This window comes from Melozone crissalis, unplaced genomic scaffold (genome assembly GCF_028551555.1).
Source record: "Melozone crissalis strain CALT ecotype California unplaced genomic scaffold, PUWL_Pcris_2 ptg000208l_1, whole genome shotgun sequence".
Taxonomy (NCBI): domain Eukaryota; kingdom Metazoa; phylum Chordata; class Aves; order Passeriformes; family Passerellidae; genus Melozone; species Melozone crissalis.
Genome location: NW_026535972.1, coordinates 69,660 through 88,790, shown reverse-complemented (window position 1 = coordinate 88,790; position 19,131 = coordinate 69,660).

The window sequence follows — 19,131 nt, the reverse complement described above, 5'->3', positions numbered from 1 at the left end:
AGGGGTTAAGGGTGACACACAGGAGCTGAGGGCTGGGGGGCAGAGGGACGGGTTGAGGGGTAAAGAAAGAGGGCTTGAGGGCTGGACAGTCCAGTGGAGATCAGGGGTACAGGGTACAGCTGTACCACCCCTCACCCCAGCCCTAAGCTCAGCCTAACCAGCCCCGCTAAAAACAGCCTTTTCCCCCAACAGCAGCACAGCACAGCAACCCTAACAGCGAGACCAGACAGCAACCCTCACACACCAGGTCAATGACAGAACCCTCAGAGGACAATAGACCCACTGCAAAAAGGTAGGGATGACATCTGTGGGCTAGACAGCAAGAGGTAGAGTTCAGAGACTGAGCATGTGTTTTTGAGGTTTTTTTCCAGGACTTTTAAAGGTATTTAGGGGATTTTGGAAGGGACTCTTCTAGGACTTTTTAGGGTATTGTTGGGGCTTTTTCAAAGCCATTTTTATGATTCTTTAGCATATTTTGAAGATTATGGTCAGGGTCAGAGGAAACACCCTCTGAGAAGGCAGAGTTGTAGGACTGCAGTGGAATGCTTTAGAAAGGGGCCAGCAGTGGCACAGCAGGTTGGGTCCCACACTGCCAGTCCGAAGGTTGTAAGTTTTAGACCCAGCTAAGTTGTTGTGGTTAGGGTTAGATGCTCTCAGCTTTGGTCTGGGAGAACTTATGCACAAAAAAAACCCACCCCCTGAGTTTCCTGAGTTTGCAGGAGGTGCTTGGCACTGCCAGGGCAGCCTGAGTTCTCGGTGGGGGCAGCTTTGCTCCTGGAGAAATCCTGTGCCGGCCCTGTACCCTGTAAAACCAAACTCACCCCTGCTGTGTGTTGACGTCCATCCGCAGGAGGCACGTGGCACTGCAAGGGCAGCGAGAGTTCTTGGTGTCGGCAGCTGCGGGCTGTGAGAAATTGTTCTCTGCAGTTTTGGAGGCCGAATCACAGTTTCTGCCATGGGCACACAGAGAGGAAAGGCTGTTAATTTCCTTAGAAAGGCAAGTCTGGCACCCCATGGTTTAAGGGGCAGACAAAGGGCTGTGTAGGGGAAGGAGCTCCTGACAGGACCTTTCTTCACCTCAACACCCACTCCAAGGTGTAGCAGCCCCCCGTGCGACCAGCTGCTTTCAGAGGGTTACCCGGGCACACTCGCACAGGGAGCTGCTAGGCCAGAGGGGCTAACAGGGGTATCCCAAGCGTCTCTCCCGGAACTACGGTCGGAGCATGCAGCACGGACTAGGGAGCAGCCGAACCCACCTGGGCACAGAGCATGACTTTGAGAAAACGCCAAGGGAAGAGCCCTTTTGCCAAGGGGCAGCATCTGAGCAGGCCAGGCAGCATGTGGAGTTCCAGGAGAGGGCTTGCAACTTTCCCCTTTTACTGTGTCAGTCCCTCTCCAAAGCCCCAGACCCTCCAGAGCACTCCCAGAAAGGAGAGGGGTTATTAGGAGAAAAAGGGTTTAGAAGGAAAGGAAAAAGCTTCCTTTTCCATTATTTTTTGTGTTCAAACTGGTAGGGACTCGGCTTCCCTGCAATTTTAATGGTCTCAGTTGAAAGAATCCCTGCCTTTTCTATGCTGTTAGGGGTGTTAATTGACAGTGAGTCCCCATTCTGTATTATTTGGCAGTTTAAAAAGAAGGGGAAAACCTTGACAGTGTTTCTTATGGGTTTGAATTAAGGGTAGCCACCCCCTTTTTGTTGTTCTGAGACCTAAATTGAGGGAGAAGCCCAGCTATCCCTCCATCCTAAGGGTTTGAACTGAGGGAAAAATCCTTCTTTTTCCATCACTGCAGAGATTTAAACCGTGGAAAAACCCCTCTTTTCCCAATATTTAAGGAGAGCAAATTAAAGGGCAGAAACTATTTATTTGCCATTGTATTAGCTTCAGTAGAGGTAACTGCCCCATTTCCTCTTTTTAAGGAGTTCACTGTAAGGAAGCTCTGCCTTTTTTAGCATTTAAGGGTTTAAAACTCCATTTCAGGGCACTTCTTTCTGTGCTGTAGGACCAAGTATCTCAGAGAAAGGTGAGCCTGACATGCACTTAACCCTTACACTGCCTGGGAGGCTTTTATTTTTCTTGTTTTTACTTATAATGTAGATAGCCTGAATTAGAGGTCCCAAGGAGACTTAGACTACTCATATCATTAGTATTCTTCTCCACACAGCTTAGTCACATGGGAAGTACTATTTAGTAGTCACTAAGGAATAATTATGTAAGTTAACAGCAAATTACCTAATTTACCTAGTTATGCCACCTAAACAAAAAGTTTTATTTCTTACCAGTTTTCTGCCCTTTTGCTCCAAGTAGTTGTTGCAAAAAAGAAAGCACTGTTATTTTTCTGAAGTGTTTTCTTCTATAACAAGCCCTTCACTCCCCTTGAATTCAAGTCAGAGGGGCCAAACAGCTGCAGCTCTTCTGAGGGCTTTTATACCCGGTGGGAGTTGCCCCCTCCCTTTTCCCAGGTGCCATGGGAACGAGGGGCGGGCACAATCAGGGGTATATTAACCCCAGCCTTGGCTGAGGGGCTTCATTCCCTCGCTGGGATGTGCTGGGGTAAGAGCTCTCTTCTCATTTCAGTGAGGAGACTCGTTCAGCTACCTCAGCTTCTTTTCAGCAGGTCTTTCTGGGCATCTGAAGCACAGAGGCTTTGAAGATGCTGTGAAGAAAACACCATGAAATACAGGGAGTATTTAGGGCTATGATTTTGGGGTTTGTGTTTAGGGGTGGTAAAGTGCATTTGTAATTTCTGGTTTTGTTCTTGTTTTGTTTTGTATTTTTTTTTAAGAGGAGTGTAGCTTCCAGAGATTCCCAGTTGTGGCAATTACATTTTTTCAGCAGATTCATCATGTCACAAGAGGCATCTGCCCAGTGTGAAGGATGATGTTTGAGATTCAGGCTTCAGGTGAGTTGAGGATTGTGACTGGGAGAGGGAGGGTGAGCAGGTATCCAGTTAGGAGTCATTGTGGGTGGGGGAAGGTTTGAAGACAGCCAGGTGAGAAAGGGTGTTTATTTGTTTATTTGAGGCACCCCCGCCCCCACCCCAAGGCTTTCAGAATTGTAGCAGAGGTATTCCCATGTCTTACAGCACACAAGGTCATCCACTGCACTCACAGCAATGCCATTTAACTTTGCCTTTCTCTAACCCAGGTGCCACTCCTAATAAAGGCCACAGCCTTGGAATCAGGATGAAGCTGGAGCCTGAAGGAGCCAGGCATGGTCAGGAGAGGGCAAGTAGCTGCCTTGCTGGGATTTGGCCCACGTAACTCTGGACTCATGCTTTGGTTTTGGTTGTCTTTATTGTAGCTGATCACGAGGCCCTCTGAGGCAGACTCATTTCAGGTGCAACGTGGATTCCCATCGCCGATCATCCAAAAGATAAGTCAGGGGCCACGGCCTGGAGATGGGAGAGTAGCGGGTTGGGAGTTCTTGGGACGGGTTTAAAAATGAGCAGAGGGAAAAGCAATCTTCTCCAAGGGCCTCTTAGGACAGCTAAAGGGAGAGGCTCTACTTTTGATGGCAGCTTTCAGGCGGGCAGTGCAGAACAGCTCTGGTCTGTGTCGTGTTGTCCAGTGTTGTGTGTTACCTAGTGTGTCTTTGAAGTCCCTTTTGCCTTTTCCCCTCGAGGCCCTCACCACAAGCACGATGTGTTGTGTTTAATGTCCCCCTGTTTGTCACGTTCTGTGTCACGGGTGTCTGCACACATTTGTGCCGGAGCTCTTCTGCCCTGCCGCATGGCCTGCTGCAATAGGACAAGCCTGGGGAGTTGGAATTTGTAATGTGGGCTCTACTTGGGCTCTAGGTGCTATTCCTAGGTTGATATAAGGTGTTTCCAGCTTGAGAGTTGTCCTGGAGGTGTTTGACATATGTTCTAACACTCTTTCAGGTGTGGATGCATTGCGTCCATGGCAGAGGGTCAGGGTTTCGAGGTGCTGGGCATTCCTAGGAGTACAGTGAGTAGCAGACTGGTGGGGTTTTGGCCAATGTGGTGCCAAGATCAGGCACTGATGTTTGCTTTTCTTTACTACAGCTGTCTGAGAGACACCAGCCTGTTGCTAGCAGGACCTTCCCAGGTGACGAGGTGGCCTTTCTTTGCACCTGAGACCGGCATCCCCTGATGTCTGAGAGATAAGCAGAGGGCTGCAACCCACAGAGGGGATGAATGTGGGGTGCTGGGTCAGGATTCCCTGAGGTGGGGGTCTGAGTTGGCTCTGGCAATGAGGGTAGCCAAGATGTGGCCCCTTAGGCCCCATAAAAGCAAAGTCTCCCTTTTGATCACAGTGCTGCGGTGCGCAGCAGGGCAGAGCAGTCCCGGTGTGTCTTGTGTCACTTGTCTTTTGTGTATTGTGTGTTGTCTGGATATCTCATGTCTCTTATCTTAGCCCTGTGAGGGGCCTCTCAGAAACCTTTCCTAGCATCCTTGCCCTGGCACCCATGCCATAGAACTTTTGACTGGGGAGCTCACACAGGCGTCAGAAATGCATCTCTCTTTAGAAGCATCCAGTCAGATGTCTTGTTAGGTCTTGTTCTGAGCTGTACGGACAGCCATGCTCCGCGATGATCCATTATAGCAGAGTAGGACTTGTAAGGATGTGAGGTTAGGGAGAGGATTATGACTGTAGGATTCTCGGGCATCCATCTTTGCACTTTTTGGAATAAATAATTCAGTTTGCATCTTCTTCCTCCAGGGTTCTCTGAGCCTCATCAGCTCACCATCAGCTTCAACTCTTCTTTTGCATTCTCTCAGTCCTTGCAGCCATTTTCCTTGCTAAGAGATTTCTGTTCCTGTTGTGTCCCCATTGTTTGTCACGTCTTGTCTGTCCTGTGTCACGGGTGTCTGCGCACATTTGTGCTGGAGCTGCTGCTCTGCCCTGCTGCATAGCCTGGTGCGATAGGAGAAGTCCCGGGGACTTGGAATTTGTAATGTGGGGTGTAGTTGGATTCTAGATGGTATTTGTAGATGGACACAGGATACCTGGAGCCCATAAGTTATCCTGCAGCCCTTTGACTTTCATCCTAACTTTCTTTTAGTTGCAGAAGGATAAATCCAGGGCAGAACCACCCATTCCGGGTGAGGGGATTTCCCCGTGAAGGTCAGTCACTGTTTGTCTCTGCAGAGCAAGCATAAATGGTGGCTACTACAGCTCTGCTCTTTTTCTTTATTTTTAGGAAGTCAAGGTAGAGAGCAGCTGTCAAGGCTGAGTGGGTGAGGTGAGCATTGAGTAGGGTACCGAAGCAGTTATTATTGCTGAGGTCTCAGTTTCCGGTGCAGCTCTAAGTATGTATTATTCCTCTTTTTATTTTAGATGGACTGCTTGCCATCTATCCTAGCCCAGCATGCCCATGCCAGGTGGGTTCAAGCTTAAGGTGTCATTTGGCATACTTGTCAGGGTTGGGAAGTTGTGTTTTCACAGTATCTCAGCATGCTTTTCAGCTTTGTTTCTTTGCAGGTGCTGTCACTGCCCTAGGCATGCTGGGGAAGAGAGGAGGGCAGATGACTCAGGGTTTAGGCAGGCTGATTCCTAGGTTAGCGTTATGCAGCAGCATGCTAAGTGTGTACATTTTCTTTTTGCAGGTATCTTCCAGGCGGCCTCTGGAGTCAAATCAAGACTTGAGGTGAGCTGGGGCAGGGGTGTGGAGGAGTCCTGCGGATTACTGTTTTTGAGGGCAATAGTCACCTTTTCTGTTTTGCCTTAGGTACCCTGGGGAGGCTTGTAGCCACAGCTTGGAAGCGGCAGCACCGAAGCACACACATTGAGAACATCTCAACGTCCACGTCCAACCGAGGATGGATTTTGTCCGCTCATCTTCCAAAAGCTAAGTGTCGGGGCCAGTGGTTGGGAGAAGGGGAAAAGCCTTTACTATCACAGGAGGCAATCTGATGTCAGCTTAGCGGAGAGGTCTGTAGTGGGACGGGCTCCCTGGAAGTAAAGGGAGAGGGTTTCTCCTCAGCCTCACCAGAGCCTTTGCCGGGCAGGGCAGTTCCGACCCATCTCCACATTCTCGTGAACGTTGCGTCATCTGCCTTCCTCGACTTGACGTCGTTACAGCTCTTTCCCCCGTGGAGCTCGCCTTCGGGTCCGGAGCTGTAGCCGCAGTCACCTGGCAGTCCGCTTCCTTCTCTAGGCTTGCTGAGCCTCTCGAGCATCCTCCTAACTGCTTTGGCCCTAACTTCCTTTAATGAGTTACATTTCATCATCATGTGCTGTTGTCATAGGGCTTCCTTTCCCTTGGCCTCATCCGCCTCTGGCTCATCTTGTGCTAGGACTCTCGGGTCCCTAAGGGGAAAGTGCCAAGCAGTTGCAAGTTGTCTCTGTGTTATGTCATCTGTGTCTATGTTACGGTGTCTGTGTTATGTAGTGTGTGTCCATTGTCTTCCACGTCATAGGCCTTTGTTACATCTTGATGCTTTATCGGCTCTCTTCTGTGCCATATAGGCTGTGTTCTACTCACATTCCTTTCCGGATATGCCTTATTCCGGCATCTTTACATTTTTACTCCTTGAGACAGGAATGTCTCACAGGGAGAAGATGTTCTCATCCATCTTCCTTCTCACTATCAGCTTTGGTAGTGCCTTTTTTTCCATTTTCTTGGACTTCTAGAGGGAGCATCTTCCACCCTCCTCACGTGACTGCAGTAGTTCTATAGGTTCCATCTTCTCCAAGGGTATAGGGCTCAATAAGTAATCTTCCAGAGAGTTATCTTAAGTTGTGGTTTATATTGTATGTTCCTATGTTGGCTTATATTGTATGTACTTATACTGTATGTACCTATGCTGGCTTATACTGTATATACCTATGTTGGCTTATACTGTATGTACTTACATTGCATGTACCTGTGTTGGTTTATATTATGTGTACCTATGCTGGCTTATACTGTATGTACTTATACTGTATGTAAGTGCGTCACCTTATCTTGTCTGTACTTACACTGTATGTAAGCATGTCGCCTTATATTGTGTGTACTTACACTCTATGTACACTTGCACTGTATGCGTCAGCTTATATTGTGTGTGCTTACACTGTACCACTTATGATCGGAGCTGCCCTGCCCTGGCCTATAGTCACAGTTAGGTAGAACAGTTATAACAACTTTACTGTTCATCTGTGTTTTGTGGGATTTTGGGTAGAAAATTTATCAGTCCAGAGCGGGGACAAGTCCTAGCTGTCAGATAGCCACTTGTTGACCCCTTCCTGTCGTCTCACAGGTCCCTGAGGCTGCTGATTTCCTCAGGATCTGCCATTTACCTCAAGGAGCGACAGCCAGAAGATGTGTCAAAGCACCTTCTTCAGCATCTCAGGTAAGGGCCACAGCGAGCATGTAAGTGGAAGGAGCGTGTGAGTGTGTGTGAGAGCACGTGGCTGTGTCTGTCTGCTCGTCTCTGCGTGTGCGAGCGCATGCTGACTGGATTTAACCTTGTGTATATGACTTTTGCTTTTCAGGTTTTGCAACTCATTGTTAAATTGAGAATAAAAAATCCCCAGCCACCTTCCACCCTGGCTGGTTTTTTTTTTGTTTTTTGGTCCCGGCCGAGTAAAAACCCAGAAAAATACCCCAAGATAGGCTAGAAAAGACCCAAAAAACCCAGTAAAAAAACCCAAGATGGGCAAGAAAAACCCAGAAAAAAAAGCAGAAAAAACCCCAAGATGGGCAACAAAAAAATACCCACAAAAACCCAGGAAAAAAACTTCAAGATGGGCAAGAAAAAATAAAAAAAAAAAACCCAGAACCATCCCAGGAAAAAAACCTCAAGAGGGGCAAGAGCAAACCCGGAAAAAAACCCCCCAAGACTGGCAAGAAAAACCCAGGAAAAACTCCAAGATGGGCAGGAAAAAACTGTCGTAAAACCGGCCATAAAGCGCGACTGTCGTAAAACCGGCCGTAAAGCGCGAGTGTCGTAAAAGGGGCCGTAAAGCGCGATTGTCGTAAAACCAGCTGTAAAGCGCAACTGTCGTAAAACCGGCAGTAACGCGTGACTGTCGTAAAAGGTGTCGTAAAGCGCGACTGACGTAAAGCCGGCCGTAAAGTGCGACTGTCGTAAAAGGTGTCGTAAAGCGCGACTGTCGTAAAACCGGCCGTAAAGCGCGACTGTCGTAAAGGTGCCGTAAAGCGCGACTGCTGTAAAGCCGGCTGTAAAGCGCTACTGCTGCAAAAGGTTCTGGGCGCGGTTCTAGGTACATTCTAGATTTAGGTACAGGTCCGTTCCAGTATGTTCTAGATCACATTCTAGGTACGATCTAGATTAAGTTCTAGGTACGGCCTATGCATGTTCTAGATCACATGCCAGGCATGTTCTAGATTAAGTTGTAGGCACGTTCTAGATGTGTTCTAGATCACGCTCTAGGTACGTTCTAGATTTGGTTCCAGGTACGTTCTATCTATATTCTAGATCACGTTCTAGGTACGTTCTTGATTTGGTTCTACGTGCGTTCTAGATAAAGTTCTAGGTACGTTCTGGGTACAATTCTAGGTATGTCCTAGATACAGTCCTAGGTACGTTTCAGAATTATGTAGGCACGTTCCAGATATAGTTCTAGGTATGTTCTGTATACGTTCTAGATATGTGTTAATTATGGTTCTGGATACGGTTCTAGGTATGGTTCTATGTTATATAGAATTATGTTTAATATATATTCATAATATATAATGCATACAATATATAATTCTATATAATATATATAATACTATATATAAAGTATATATTCTATTTACAAATATTAATTGGTTTCACTCCAAGGATGAATTGAATTTGGCTGCTCAGTCATGCAACAAGCCGGTCCTTCATTTGAATGGATGTGCTTGCTTGAATGCTGGCCAGTGCCTGATGGCTGGAAGGCAAATGAAACTTTCCCTCACAAAACTGTGCAGTGGTATCATGGGTTGACTGGGAAAAAACAATGTATTTTCCTATGCCCGTTTGAGTTACTGATGATTCTTTTCAGATTCAGAATAGAAGCATAAATTGTCAAAGCAAAATATCAGGTGAGAATTCTCTGAGGAAGAAGGAAAAGCCAGGTGTTTTTATAATCCCTAAAAGTTTGTGTTTTGAAGAATCCAAACATAAACTTAACTCTTGAGCATTTATGTTTATACAATTCATTGTACTCACAGGAAACAACATTCGGAATTGATTACTGCTGGTATCACCCCCTTCATAGCTGTGTGGACTAAGTTGATTCCAGTCATGTACAGAACTTGTGGCATTTTACTTCTACAATTTTAATTGTTATCCCAACCTCAATTTGAACCTGAAATGTCACCAGACTATCCTTTTTAGGTTAAAATAGAAAATAAAATATTGGAGCCTTTTGACTTCAGTAGTCTAACTCTGCTGAGTTTTCAGGATCCATCTGTAAATTAGTTTGGCTTTCAGCTTCCACTGTCCATAACATGTTCACTGTTCATGATTTTAACTTCAGACAGGGAACTGATGTTCAGGCAAAAATGGATGGTTTAACACATAGCGCTAGATATAGCTCTAGATATATAGAATTAGATATAATATATATTAATAATATATAACATATAAAATATATAATTATATATAATAATAGATATAATATTATATATAAAGTATATATTCTATATAACATATTTCTATCTATACTATATATTTCTACACATATTTTCAACTGCTTCTCAGATGAAAATGATTCAAGAACACTCCTCTTTCCAGACCAGTGACAAAATTGGATTTTCAGCAGAACAAAACACATGTGAGCTCTCAGGTGGGGAGCTCCTGAGTCCTGAGCCCCCAGCTGATTCCAGTGCTGCCTTCTGTCTAATCCCAGCCTGTGTTGGCAACCTGCCCTCCCATTTCAGCAGAAATTCAGACAGGTGAGCTGGAATCCCTGGGCATAGCACAGTGGCTGGAGCTCATCAGCCTGTTCCATACAGAAACCAGCTCTAGCAGAGTTATTCTGCTCCTGTGGTGTGCTCAGCTGGGCTGAGGTGAACCAGTCTGTTTGAATGGATTGCCTGGGAGCATCATGCAGTAATAGTCTCAAAGTGCATTGTCACCATATCCTTACCTGCTCAAGGAAAATTCCCTGGAGCTTTGAGTGCTAAGAACATGGAGTGCATGGAGGAATGGTTTCCTTCAGGCTCTCTGGTTTCCCCATATGTTTTTGGTGGCCACTGGTTCATGGAGAGGATGAGAAACAAGTATGATGTTCTGTAGAAGAAGGTTTTTTAGTTCTGTTGGTCTCTGACTATATTTCTGTTATTAATCTGTTTTAGTTAGTAATTGGACAGGTCACCTGTGCATAGGACTGGGAGTTGTTGTAACTCCTCTAGGTGAGGCTGTAGCATGTTTCTTCAATCCTTGGCATAGAGAGGAGTCAATACCGTGTTATTTAATGGAGACTGAAGAGTGTTTGTGCTCCTAAAATATTTGAGACAAGGAAGATCCTATCCATAGTGATTTGATAAAGGACAGGGATCCTGCCCTTTCTGTCTGTCAGTGCTGACTCACATGTGTTGGTTATTTGCACCATACCACTGCCTGTGTAGCTCTTAAGACCCCCTTAGGCATCCAGACACAGTCTGTATCTCAAACAGCCTAAAAATTCAATGATGGGATGAATTCTTTTGGAGAATATTTTTCTCTTATTAGGTTCCTATCTCAAGTGAACAAACTGCTTGATTTACAGCACTGTTGTTTGAGAGGTTCCCTTTTGTAGCTGAAGATTCGTGTAATTGCTACTTTGCAGCAAATAAAAAAAATTTCTCTGGTTCAAACTGCAATTTGACTATTTCTGCTGTGTAGAGCCCATTATCAGAGCCTTGATGAGGCGCAGAACAGATTTGGATGAAAATGATGAGATTTGGATGAAATGGCCCTCCATCAGGGCAGGCTACAAAGATCCTCCTCTTTGAGGTATTGGCCCTTTTGATGCATAAAATGCATGAAAATTTGCTTGAAAAGTGCAAGTTGATGAGTAAAAGAGAATTCACAGTAATTGTAGTGAAATGAAAAAAGAAAACAAGGCAAAAGCATTGGAAAGAATATGTTTAATTGCATGTAATTACTTGATGTGGGTTTCAGTCAGGGAAAAAAGGAGAAAGGAACATGCTAAATAGCGCTGGTGTGGCAATTACTCTTTGATGATTTTCTCAAATGACTGAACTTTGTGTATTATTAAAAAAAATAAAGATACAGCAAAAAAAAAAAAAAAAAAAAAAAAACAAAAAAAACCCCAACCAGGAAAACCACACGCACTACTTTATGTCGTAAGAACTCTGCTGTATCAGTCAAAATGCTCTGCCACGTCTTTCACCTCATTATTTTTGCATGTGTAGACAAAATGAACTTTGTTTCCTGGTAATGCTGTGTCAACATGCTAGGTGGGATGCAAGTTCAATAATTTTAACTATCAGGGTGTGAGTAAAACATTGCCTGGGTTATCTGATAGCCTAAGCACTTTGAGATGGAGCTTCTCAGTTGAACAATTTTTTGACATGCCAGGTTTGCTGACAAACAAATCTGAACAAGTTGCAGTCTGGTGAAATAAAAACACAAGAGAAGCAGAAATAGAGGTCCAATAGAGGTGGGACAAGGTTCCTAGCACTAATTCAAATGGTTTTGTCTCTAAACAAGTTATCAGACTGTGGTGGTGTTTGAGGGTCCCCAGGACAAGGGAAGAAATGACATCTGATAATGCCTCATCTTCCCTGAGGAGGCTTCCAGTAAGGAAAGGACAAATGTGGGAGTCTGGGGCTTCCCTTCTGGGAAATTGAAAATCGAGGAAGAAAACTAGATAGGGACAAAGAAAACTGATGCTATCCTTCTGATAACAGAACTGAACTCATAAATGAATTTAGGACTGGTCCTCAGCATCTTTTAGGATTCTGTCAATGCACCTGTGACTGAGACTGGCAGTGATTGCTGTGCTGGGCAAGAAAACTGGAAGTGAATTTCAAAATGTTGAGGAACCAATCCAAGACTTTTTAACATGTGAATACAGGAGGTATTTCTCTTCTCTATCAGAATAGTTTCTTTGACTATACTTATTAGAGTTTTCCCAGGTACAAAAATACAACTTCATTTCAATGTGAAGGATTAGTCAAGGTCCAGCTGTATTTTGCTTGGAAAAAAATTCTGCCTGCTATATCTGCACCAGAACAGGCTTATTGGTGGAATTCTCTTCTGCAGATGTGGCAATTCTGGGGGGGGGGGGGGCTGTTTTTGGTCCTAATCTGGATTATTTCTTCTGGTTTTTGTGATAACTTTCACAGATAGGCAGGTAACTGGTAGTATTCTCCCAGTCTAAGTAGGTTTCTAGGAAAATGGAGTAGTAATAAAAAAGTAGGCATAGCAAGCTAAGGAAAGAAAAGCTTGTGCTGCATCTTTGTAGCCTTTTTTTTTTTATTTCACTGTGATGGAACACCACTCAGCTGAGTAGGGAAATATTGTCCAGTTCAGACTGTAATTGAGTAGAATCTGACTTATTTGGGGCTGAACACAAAAGTGAGGATAAATCAAGGAATTAACAAGACCAAGAGAACAGACTCTACTTTCCAAATCCCAGAGTGCCAGTGCTGGAAAGTTTATTGTAATGGAATTTCAAGCCAGGATTTCCAGGCTCAGGAGGTTTAGTTATTTTGGATACATTTCAGATCAGCAGTGCCTGCTTGGCATGCTATCTGCTCCTGTTGCAGCATTTAATTTTGTGACAGGTTCTGTGTGAGAAACAAGAATGGCCCATATCAGCACACCTTGGCAGCTTTATTTCAGCTGTAGCATTTTCAAGGAGAAGTTCCACAGCTGTTATTCCTTGTAACCCTGGCCGGTGTCTTTGCTTGGAGTGGTTGAAAAGGACGTGCAAACTGAAGGCTCTTCCCCATAGAAAGGTGTCAGCTCAGCTGCTCTCGCTCCCAACGTGTGCAGAGTTACAAACACAGAGCCCTGGGGCAGCAATGCCATCAGCTGGCAGTTCAGCAGTTATAATTTACCACAGGGGATGGAATGGTTTTTTTGTGAGGGTTATCTTAGCAAGGTGCTCGCTGGGGGACCCATCTGTTTCTGCTCATGTGCTTCCAAGGGTGACGTTTGCTAGCAGGGCCAAAAACCCCCAGGGAAACTGCATGTGAGCACAGTTCTCAGGCGTAACCCATTGTAACTGCATTTCCTCCTGTCTGTGATCTGCAGAACTCATCTGATAGGGAGTTTCTTTCCCAGTACTTTGGGTGAGTAGACTCACTCTAAATCCTGCTTCCTCTGTTTCTGCACTAGGGTTCATCCAGCACTGAGTACTGTGGGAATGTGTAAAATCAGAGGGGTTTGGGAAAGCTGCAAAAGGCAGGCGTCAGAGACAGCAGAACTGTGATCAGAGCTGAGCAGCAGCCATGAGATTGGTCAGCAGAAAAACTATTTAAACTGTGGAAAAGCAAGGACAAATAGAACAATGGTCTGTGTATTAACACTTGCCTAGAATAACTCCCTAAGCTACAGAAAGTTTATCTAGCAAGATATTAGGAAGTTCTAGGCTTAATACTGGAGCTCTGTGCATTGTGTTTAAGGCTCACAAGCAGGTATTGTATTTGAAATAAGCAAGCATTGTTTAACCAAAGGTACCTGTGCTTACAGTGGTTGGATAGAGCTACTGTCAATGTGCTTTTGCTTTGTGTGATTGGGCAAAAAACTGATAAAGTGAGTTGTGACATTGAGTTCTTGGTCTGCTGCCTGTGATGTGAGCTGGTGGCATCTTCCCATTGCCATAACCATGGAATGAGACTGATGCTGGAAAATCAAACGGCTCAAGGCAGTTCCCAGCAGCCCTGCCCTGTTTGTGATTTGTGCACAGAGCCCTGCCAGTGTCAAGTACTTAGCACAGAGCTATGGTGAGAGGCACTGTGAAACTCCTGATCTCCTGCCTTCCTGCTTCCTCCCCATTTCCCTGATCCCTGAAAGCGTTTAGCCATGACAGCACTTCTCTTCACTTTAGCCATGACAGCACTGCACTTCATGTCCTAACAAGTGTTGGTTGCACAGAGGTAGTGCTGAAACTGTTGATGGTGCTGTTATTAGATGACCCCTGACACTCACCAACTAACTGAGAAACTGGAGACCATGAATTTCCCATTTCTCCTGAAATCACTTTCTTTCAGAAACTGCTGCACAGTCTTCCACACAACGCATTACTTAAAGGCAGAGATGAGAATTCAGGGAGTGGGGTCTGACTTCCAGCTGAGGTAATTGTGCAAGGCTACTGCCAGGGAAGAAGCGAGGCAATCCTGACTGGATTGAAAGCTGCCTCACTGTGAGCAGCCCCTGAACCTGGAGAGAACATCTGAGTGTTTGTTAGGCTGCTGAAAGGTGGGTCTGACAGCTGCTCCTTGTGTGCATAAAGACACAGAAAGCACACAGTCCTGAGGAAGGGAAAGTTGGATGTTAATTGGCTCCGAGTGACTTCTGGTGCCAGGAATGCTCAGTATGGGATGATGCGGGGGATGTAAATGGCAGGAGAGAATTAATTGCATATTGTGAGTGAGGAAGGACTATGGTGCTCAGAAATGAGTTTAGCTTGTTTTGTTGGTTTTCTGGTAATTTTTCTACTTTGGGTTAATTTTGTGGTAGTGATTACGCCTAAATATTTTTCCAAGTCTGAAATTAGTACTGTGGTTATCTGTTGAAAAAGTTCTTAGTCTCTTATCAGGTTGTTTTTGTATATATATTTGTATATATTTATTTAATGTAAATAAATATAAGTAAAAAAAATATAATACAGAGAATATATATCTATTATTATATTAGAAGGTATTCTCTCTAATATATATAATATCTATGAATAAAATAAATAAAAATATCCATATAAATATCATTATAATTTTGAAAAATAAATTTAGTTCCTACATTTTAAATCTGGTTCAAATAAAGGGGTGTCCTTGGTTTTTATTTGGTTAGAGGCAGGAGTTTTATTTTAAATAATATAAGTAATATAGAAATGTGGATCTTAAGATAGAAAGATATAATAAATATATAAAGAGAAATTGCTAAAGTATGAATATAAATTTATATATAAATATATGTAAGTAATATGAAGAGTTGTAGTATAGAATATAAATAACATTATACGGCAATATAAATTATAAATGGGAATATAAATATAAAAATATGTAAATATAGTTTAAAAGAAAGGGAATGTTTTGGCTTTTACTTAAGTAGAGGCAGGGGTTTTATTTTGAATATTATAAGTCTTCCAGAAGTAAAAATCTTGACGCAGAAATATTTAATCAAATATAAAATAATATTAATAAAAATATATAAAAAATATAAATAATTACTCGCATCATATGTAATATAGAATATAAATTTATTTATAAATTGACACTGGTAAAGATAAATGTATAAGTAAGCAATATACATTAATATACATTATAAATACAAATATGAATATTAAAATTGAACATTAGGATAAAATCTATTTAAATATTGTTTAAAACAAAGGGTTGGGGTTTTTTTTATTCTTATTGTGTTAGAGGCAGGGTTTTTATTTTAAATAATATGAATGTAGATATTATTGTCATATATTTCTAAATATTGAGATATACAATCAAGATATAAATATATATATAAACACAAAATACAAATAAATACAAATAATAGGAAGAGATGCGATAAGAATACAAATAACAGTATACATAAGTATACATTTTAAATGTAAATGTGAATATGAACCTGAAAAATATAATTTAAAAAAATATTTAAATACAGTTTAGAAGAAAGGGGTTCTTTTTGGCTTTAATTTGGATGGAGGCAAAGGTTTTATTTTAAATAATCCAAGTGTTACAGAAGTAAAAATCGTAACAGAAATATATACTTATTATGTAAAAATATGTATAAAAATACACAAATAAATTTAAGTTTTAGGGATATATGCAATATGGAATAGAAATGTATTTATAAAAAGAAATGTATAAATGGACAGTGTACATCAATATACGTTGTAAATAGAAATGTGAATATTAATATGAAAAAATATTTTTAAAAATATTTAAATATTTTTTTAAAGAAATTGATGTTTGGTTGGGTTTTTTTTTGTGTTGTGTTTTGTTTTGTTTTGTTTTGTCTTTTATCCTATTAGATTAGAGGCAGAAGTTTATTTTTCCTCTTCCCGGTTGTTTTGGGGCATTTATTTCAGAGCGGTTTTCGGCGAGGGTCGCCCCTGTTCTTTTTTGCCGCCTTCCCTGCCCGCAGCCCCGAGGCGCGCTGCGCCCCCGGCTGGGGCGGGCGGCAGTGCTGCCGCCTTGTGGGCAGAGCGTGGTACTGCAGCTCTGTCGCTACCGGCAGCCGCGAGGCCGCCATCTTGGGAGTGGCGAGTCGCGGGTGTCGCGGACTTTTCCTTGACCTTCTCAACATGGCAGCGAGAAGGGCGGGGAAGTCGAGGGCCCGCCTCGGTCTAATCGGCTGCCTGCATGAAACACCGACGCCATGGCGGCCCCAATGGATTTTTATGTGGCATTTTAAGTGTATAAGACACGGACTATGTGGTCAGCGGCGCCGTGGGCGGGCATATTTAGGCGGGTTGCTGAGAGGCATCTGCGTCAACCCCTATTTCTTCCGAGGGGCCTCCTCGGCCGCCCTCTAGGGAAGGGCGCGTCGCGAATGTCGCGGACTTTTTATGACCTTCTCAAAATGGCGGCGAAATGGGCAGGGAAATCGCACACCCCTATAAATCTCCTCCCCCTGTGGCCATAGAGCGGGACCGCACCCCCCCGAGCCAGCGCCCTGCCCCTCGCCGCTGAGTGGGCAAGGACGCGGCTGCCGAGCGAGGGAAGGGCGAGGGGCGGGAGCCAGCGGCGGTCGGGCCAGGGTCTGTAAATGGCGGGGACGGGTGAAGGACATTCGGTCATGCAAAGGGATACGATGGCCGAGAAGAACGGCCGTGGCGGGGGCGGCCGGGCGGGGCCAGTTTCGGCGGGCGGCGGAGGCGCGGTCGCAGCGCTCCGCGGGCTGGGGCAGCGGGCGGGGGCGGGCGAGCGGCGTCGGAACAGGGCGGCAGCCCCCGAGCCCGCGCCCGCCCCGCTCCAGGCGCTGGGAGCGACCGCGGGCCGGACAATCCCGGCGGGGCGGCCCCGGGGCGGCGGGCAGGCGGCGGAGCGGGGCCGTGTCGCTCCCCGCCCTCGCTGCCGCCAACTTTGGAAGGTCGGGCCGGGCGCCCGCCCCGTCCCGCCGCCTCCCGGTCTCTGTAAACTCCTCTCTGGCTTCACAGGTCCATGCTGGAGAGTGGGACAAAGGGCCCTGCTGGTTGCCGTGTCCTCGGGGGGCAGAGAGTTCTGACCTTGGCTGCATGGGCTGCTGAGTGTTGGAACAATGAGGATGCGCTTTTATGTATTTAGTGACATTTATGTATTTTTATTTATGTACATTTTATGTATTTAGTGACACTTAGAGATTTATTCCCCTGCTTCAGGTGAGCGTGCATCATTGCCGGCTTGGGATTGAGTGAAATGGCTGAGGAAACCAGCTCTGGGGAGGCAGGCAGGGAAATCCTCTCTTTACCAATTCTTCCGACAAACTCATCACGGCAGGACAGCGTGAAGACTGAAAGTGTAAGAAGATGTGGAGGGAAACAGAGAATCTGGCAGGAGCATCGAACGCACAAGTGCACGAATTTTGCTTTTTGCTTGGATTTAAACTCAGGCGTTGAAAGGAATTTGGGAGTGAGGAGGGACATTTTAGAAGGAGAAGAAGAAAAAGAAGTTGTTGTTACAGTCCTGGCAAAAGCTTTTGTTCTAGCTAATAAAAGAAGTTAGTTTGAATAAAAAAAAGAAAAAAAAAAGTGGAGTATTTTTTTTCCTTCACTATTATATTCATTGGTGGTATATGGTGTGTTATTTTATTTGTTGGTATTATTAACTCTGTGTAAGTTGTTTTTTGAGTGAAGATGACTTTCTGGATGGGTTGGTTTGCATTTGAGGTAGGATTAATTTCAAGAGCTTTCTTTCATAGACTTCTGATTGGTATTACTGGGATTTTGGTTTTGTTTACTGTATGTATAAACATACAGATTTGGTAGGGCCAGCTGGGCTGCTGGAGTTTTGGGTGTGAATTTATTAGATGGCTTTTGTTAAATGCAGTTTTTCATTTTTGAAATGTTTTTCAATGTAGTGGTTTTAAGGTGGTTTTTAAGAATTCATTGTATTGTTTTCTGTTGTTTGTAGTTGGTGTACAATAAGGGATGTGGTGTGACTTCTTGAACGCTATGGTTTTAGTGTTCCTAAGTTCTGATTTCTTTCCAGTTCGATCGTTTTTTTTTTTTTGGGGACAGGGGCATTTATATGGTGGGTTTTTATAGGCAATATTTTTTAAATTTAGTTAGTGATATTTTTTAGTATTTTAATAGTTTAGATTTTTTATTTTCGTGCTTTTACTTATTTTGTAAAATTTTTTCAAATAACTTTTCCAGATTATTGGTTATTATTTATGCATAAATGTAGAGCTTTTTTTTGTTAGTACTGTTTAGGGTCAGTTGTACAGTTTTGAGTCTAGTGAGTTGGTTTGATGTAATTTTTAATGGGTGTTTGTTTTTATTAGCAGTTGTGTCATTGTCAAGGTGTATTTGAGTTTTTTGGGTGTTTGAGATATTGGTTTAGGAGGAAGTTTATGATGAGAATGTACGGAGGCTTTGGGCTGCTTATAGTGGGATTTAAAATTTATTTACAGTTAGGTTTATTTGAGTTTTTATTAGGGTTCAGTGTTGGGGCATGTTTGTTCCGTTAGTAATAGAAATAGGTTTTGTTTTGATGTGCTGCGATGGGATGAGCGTGGGCTGCGTACAGGTGCTCACAAAGGTACAGTATTGTTGTGGTTCTGATGTGTCGGGTTAATGAACTTATATGGTCTAATATATACATGAAAATAGAAATAAATATAAATTTAAAAATAAATATAAAATTAGAGTGGTAAACATAAATGTAGATAACAGATACATACATAAAAGTATAATATATGGTATATAATTGTAACATTATATATAGAGTAAACTATAATTTATATATATTAAGAAAGATATATAAATATAGAATGTAAATATAAAAATGTTAAAATAAATTGGAGATTTTTTTGGTTTTTTTTAAGTTATAGGCCGGTTTTTTTTAATAAATAATATAAATAGAAATAATATAAAAGTAG